Below are 6,356 nucleotides of genomic sequence, written 5' to 3' on the forward strand. Positions count from 1 at the left end.
TAAAAATAATTTTTAAAAAAATTAGGAAGAAATATGGGAAATACAAAACTCCCTTAAACACCCAAATATCAGAATAATAGTTACTACAGAAGGTGAAAATTAGAAAGGGAATAGAAGATCTCCTCCCTGAAATATTTGCAGAAAACTTTCCAAATTAGAGAAACATTCAGATATCCAGACCCTAGAAATACAAAGGGTTCCAAATAAAATCAATATAAAAAGATCCTCTCTATGCAACATGATAGCCAGAATGGTAAAAATTGCAAAGAAACGATTATACAAATGGTAAGAGAGAAGTGTCAAGTCACTTACAAATGTTACCTTATTAGACTAACATAAGACCTCTCAAAAGAATGCTGGCAAGAAAATAATGGAAATACATATTCAAAACACTAAAAGAAAAACAATTTAAACCAAGATCATTAAACCTGTAAGATTACCCATCAAATGGGAAGAAAAGGTAAATTCTCAGAATAACAAAACCTGAAAGAATTCACCAACACTAGACTAGCTCTTCTACAAGTACTGAAGAAAATACTCTACTAGAAAAACTAAAGAAAGACAAATGGAAATAAGAGAACAACAACAACAACAACAACAAAAATGACTGCAAAATGGCAGAGAGTAGTCACAAATATCTATAATAATGTTTGAAAGTTAATGGATTAAATTCTTCAGTCAAAAGACACAGGTAGGGGGACCAGCAGTTAGCGTAATGGCTATGTCACTGGACTCCCATGTAGTCGACCATGGTTTGAGTCCCGGACCCAGGGGCTTAAACTCACGCCAGGCGTGTGTACGTGCGTGCCCAAGATCCCAAGAGGAGAATGGAGGAGAAGGGATTGCGGCATGGCCATCTCCACTGGGGGGTGATTTCCCGCTTTCTGTTTCTCTGTCTCTCTCTCTGTCTGTCTGGCGAGCACATGTGCCCTATAGCAAAAAAACCCTCTAAAAAAAATAAATAAAAAAGACACAGGTGGGGTTAATGGATTAAAAAACCCCCAAAAACCTCTATTTCTTGCTTATAGAAAACACACTTCATGGATAAAGACATACGTAGACTAAAAGTAAAGGGATGGAAAAAGGTATTTTATTCAAATTGAAACTACAACAAGGCGGAGTTGTGATACTGATTTTACATTAAATTGGCTTTAAGACAAAAAATGTAAGATACAAAAAAGGACATTATATTATACTAAAAAGGCTAACCTCAAAGAACATATAAAAATATAAATATATATGCATCCAGCTCAGGACCACTAAAATATGTGAAGGAAAGACTGCTAGACATAAAAGGAGAGACAGACTCCAACAAACTAATTGTTGGAGATCTCAACATGCCACTACCTCTTTTGGATCAATCATTTAGGAAAAAAAAGTAAGCATAGGTTATACAGGTTCTGAACAATACCATAAATCAAATGGACTTGACAGACATCTATAGAACCCACCACACAACAACCACAAAATATATATTTTATTCACTCCCACATGGAACCTTTTTTAATACTGAGGACATGACAGGGCACAAAACAAGCCTTTACATATTCAATTATATCCAGCAACTTTTTCTATCATGATGTAATTAAACTTGATATTAGCTTCAGAAAGAACCTTCGAGTCTTTCCCACTACACAAGATGGCAGGTGAAAAAACTGCAAAGCAGGATACTAAGGAGAAGAAACCTGAGCCAAGAAGGCCGATGCCAGTAGCAAGGTTAAAAAGATGACCCCAAGGCTAAAAAGCCCAAAAATGGGAAGCCCCATTGCAGCCGAAATCCCATCCTAGTCTGGGGCATTGGAAGATACTCCCAGTCTGCCATGTATTCCAGAAAGGCCATGGACAAGAGGAAATACTTGGACACTAAATCCAGGATCAAAAAGAAAAAGAAGGAGAAGGTCCTTGTGACCCACAAAACCAGTTGGTGGAGACAAGGATGGTGGTACCTGCGTGGTTAAACTGTGCAAAATTCCTAGGTATTATTCTACTGAAAATGTGCCTTGAAAGCTGTTGAGCCATGGCAAAAACCCCTTCAATCAACATGTGAGAAAGCTGTGAGCTAGCATCACTCTTGGGACTATTCTGATCATCCTCACTGGACACCAAAGAGGCAAGAAAGTGGTTTTCCTGAAACAGCTGAGCAGTGGCTTGCTACTTGCAACTGGACTGCTGGTTTTTGATCGAGTTCCACTGTATAGAACACACCAGAAATTTGTCATTGCCCCCTCCATGAAAATTGATAGCAAAGTAAAAATCCCAAAACACCTTACTTATGCTTACTTCAAGAAAAAGAAACTGCAGAAGCCCAGATACCAGGAAGGTGAGATCTTTGACACAGAGAAGGAGAAATATGAGATTTCAGAGCAGCACAAGATTGATCTGAAAGCTGTGGACTGAAAAATTTCACCAAAAATCAAAGCTGTTCCTCAGCTCCAGGGCTACCTGTGATCCGTGTTTGCCCTTACAAATGGAGTTTATCCTCACAAATTGGTGTTCTAAATTTTTTGCCAAGAACCTAATTAAATAACTGATCATATATATATATATATATATATATGAACTTTCAAAAATATGGAAACATGGGAATCAGCAGTTAGCATAATGGCTATGTCGCTGGACTCCCACATAGTCGACCGCAGTTTGCGGGGATTGCGGCGTGACCATCCCCCCTGGGGGGTGATTTCTCGCTTTCTGTCTCTTTGTCTCTCTCTGTCTGTCTGGCGAGTGCACATGCCCTATAGCGAAAACCTCTCAAAAAAAATACAGAAACATATGGAAATTAAACAATCTACTCCCGAATGACTTCAAAAACACTGAAGAAATTAAGACTGACATGTAAAGATTCATTGAAATCAATGACAATGAGTACACAAATTTCCATAACCTATGGGACATATAAAAGTAACCAGCAGTTAGCGTAATGGCTATGTCGCTGGACTCCCACATAGTCTACCGTGGTTCGCGTGCCAGACCCGGTGGCTTAAAACTCACGCCGGGCGTGTGTGCGTGCATGCCCAAGATTCTGAGAGGAGAATGGAGGAGAAGGGATTGTGGCGTGACCATCCTCCCTGGGGGGTGATTTCTCTTTCTGTCTCTATGTCTCTCTCTGTCTGTCTGGCAAGTGCACGTGCCCTATAGTGAAAAAAACCTCTCCAAAAAAAAAAAAAAGGAAAGTTAATAGCAATTAATGAGAATAAGAAAAAGATGGAAAGAGGCATGTAGACAACCTAACAGCACACTTCAGGGAAGTGGAAAGACAACGAAAAACAAAAACAAAAACAGAAACAAAAACAAAAACAAGGGGACTGCAGGTGGTGAGGTGGTTAAAGTTCTGGACTCCAACATGATGGATTGTGGTGATTTGAGTCTCAGACCTGAAGGCTTATAATGAGAATAAGAAAAAGATGGAAAGAGGCATGTAGACAACCTAACAGCACACTTCAGGGAAGTGGAAAGACAACGAAAAACAAAAACAAAAACAGAAACAAAAACAAAAACAAGGGGACTGCAGGTGGTGAGGTGGTTAAAGTTCTGGACTCCAACATGATGGATTGTGGTGATTTGAGTCTCAGACCTGAAGGCTTACTTTCTCATTTTCCCCCTCCTCCTCCCCTCTCACTCTGTCCCTTTCTGGTCTGATTAACAAAATAAAGAAAGAAATAGAGTTAAATAAAAATGTTTAAAAATCACAAAAATGAAAATGACAGGAAAAGGAAATAATAAATATTCTGGCAGAAGTAAGTGAAATAATGTAAAAATCAAACTATACATGAAATAAATTAAACCAGAAGCTGGTTCTTTAAGAAGATTAGCATAATTGATACACTGTTAGCTAAACTAATTAAAAAGAACAGAGAAATGAACTAGATAAATCAAATCAGCATGACAGGCAATATTACAACACACATATGAGAAATGGAAAACATCATTAGAAAATACTATAAGCAACTATACACCAAAACCAAAATACACTGATTGAGATGGACAAATTTCTGAACCAAGATTGAATCAAGAAGATATCAAAAGCCAAAATAGATACATAACAAGCAATGAGATTGAATCAGTAATAATCTCCCAACAAAGAAAAGCCCAGATCGCAATGATGTCACTTCTGATTTATACAAAACTTTTAAAGAAGAGCTAATCTCTACTCTACTCAAACTATTTCTAACAATTCAAAAGGTAGCAATCTTCCCAAATTCATTATATAAAGCCTCCATCACCTTCACCTCTAAAACAAACAAGGACTTAATCAAAAAGGAAAACACAGACCAACATCCCTTATTAATTTAGGTGTAAAAATTGTCAATATGATACTAGCAAATTTTATTCAATGATATGAAAAAAACTTTATACACCACATAGGCTTTTTTCCTGGGATACAAGAGAAGTTCAACATATGCAAACCCACAAATAACCATACCATATTAACAGAAAGAAAGATAAAAACCATATGATCATACTGATTGATACAGAAAAGCATTAGATACAAGACAACATCCCTTCTTGATCACAAAATCAGCAGAGAAGGGACATTTCTCACCACAATAAAAGCTATATGTGAAAAAACCATAGCTAACATCATATTGAATGGGAAAAAGCTGAAAGACTTTCTACTAAAAACAAGACAAGGCTGCCTGGTTTCTGGCTCCCTTTTAATATAGTACTGGAAGTGCTAGCTAATTCAATCAAACAAAAGAATAACAAAAAAGGCATTCATATAGAGAAAGGAGAAATGAAATTATTTCTATTTGTAGATGATTTGATTATATAGATAGAAAACCCAAAGGAATAAAAAAAAAAATACTCCTAGAAGTGGTGAATACAGAAAAGTGGCAGGATAGAAAATAAACATTAAAAAGACAATTTATACACAAATAATGAGCAGATGAAGTCGAATTGAAGAAAGTAATCCCATTTATATTAAGAAGAAAATGTGTAAGATACCTAAGAATAACTCTAACCAAAGAAGTCAAAGGCCAATACAAGAAAAAAACTATAAAAAAAAATAAAACAAAGTTGAAAATGACACAAAAAAGTGGAAAGACATCTCATGTTTCTAAATTGGAAGAATTAATATAATTAAAATGTCAATTGTACCCAAATTAATGTTCATATTTAATGTGATCCCAAACAAATCACTAGAGATATTATTCACAAATTGAGAAAAACACAGTCATAGAATTTGTATGGATTCATAAATGATTCCATATTGCTAAAGCAATTCTGCTCAAGAAGAGTGGAATAGGAGGCATGTCACTCTTGGGGACCAGCAGTTAGTGTAATGGCTATGTCGCTGGACTCCCATGTAGTCAGCCGCAGTTCGAGTCCCGGACCTGGTGGCTTAAACTCACACCGGGTGAATGTGCGTGCGTGCCAAAGATCCCAAGAGAATGGAGGAGAGGGGATTGTGGCATGGCTATCCCCTCTGGGGGGTGATTTCTCACTTTCTGTCTCTCTATCTCTCTCTGTCTCTCTGGTGAGCGCACATGCCCTATAATAAAAACCTCTCCAAAAAAAAGTAGGCATATCACTCTCTGACCACATAATATATTACATAGCTGTGGTATTCAAAACAGCATGAGATCTGGAGAGTGGTTCAAGCCAGTGGCAGTGCTGAACACCAGGCTGCCTGTGGCTGCAGGCCCTAATGGCTGGGAGCCGTTGGTCATCCCTACCCCTACTTGTCTCTGGACTTTAGTTTGGTTTCTTGGAACTTTAAGATGAATTTAGACCCCTCCTCACCCCATCTGGAGACTGGTTCAAGCCAGTGGCAGTGCCGGTCATCAAGCTGCCTGTGGCTGGAGGGCCCCACAGCTCGGGCCCACTATTGCTCAACCTCTGCTCCTTCCCCACTTGCCTTTGGACTCTCAGAATTTCAGTGGTTTGAACAGTGCATGGTGTGCAATGCGCAATTTTTTCTCTGCTCTTGGAGTGAAGCTTATCAGATCGGTGGGAGGCTCACCACTCCTTAGAAACAGGGAGGACTTTGGGTCACCCAGGACCAGTGACAACAGTACATGGTACTGGTGAGCAACAGGTAGGCAGACTGGAAGAGAAATCACCAATTTTTTAAACCTGCACACCACATGACGAGGAGCAATCACAGAGGCTCAAGAAATATGAGCAACTAATAAAAGGCCTCTTCCTGAAGGGAAATCATCAAGCCCACATCATCCACAGTTAATACAATGGACATTATGGACATATTGGATAAGGAATTCAGAATATTTGTAGTGACCAAACTAACTGAGATGGAAGAGAAAAGAGACAATGAGCTCCAGGAGATGAGGAAGTTCTTTCATGATTTGAAAGAAGAAATAGACACCTTAAACAAGAACCAGATGGATCCCCCA

General features: G+C 38.4%; 1 protein-coding gene and 1 pseudogene across 1 annotated transcript in view; one reads left to right on the top strand and one right to left on the bottom strand.

Moving 5' to 3' along the window:
• KLF8 (KLF transcription factor 8) overlaps positions 1–6,356 on the bottom strand; it is a 209,204-nt gene that overhangs the window by 32,306 nt on the left and 170,542 nt on the right. The window lies entirely within an intron of this gene.
• LOC114004801 (60S ribosomal protein L6 pseudogene) lies at positions 1,640–2,499 on the top strand (annotated as a pseudogene).

The sequence above is a fragment of the Tupaia chinensis genome, unplaced genomic scaffold, assembly GCF_000334495.1.
Source record: "Tupaia chinensis unplaced genomic scaffold, TupChi_1.0 Scaffold140338_1, whole genome shotgun sequence".
Taxonomy (NCBI): domain Eukaryota; kingdom Metazoa; phylum Chordata; class Mammalia; order Scandentia; family Tupaiidae; genus Tupaia; species Tupaia belangeri.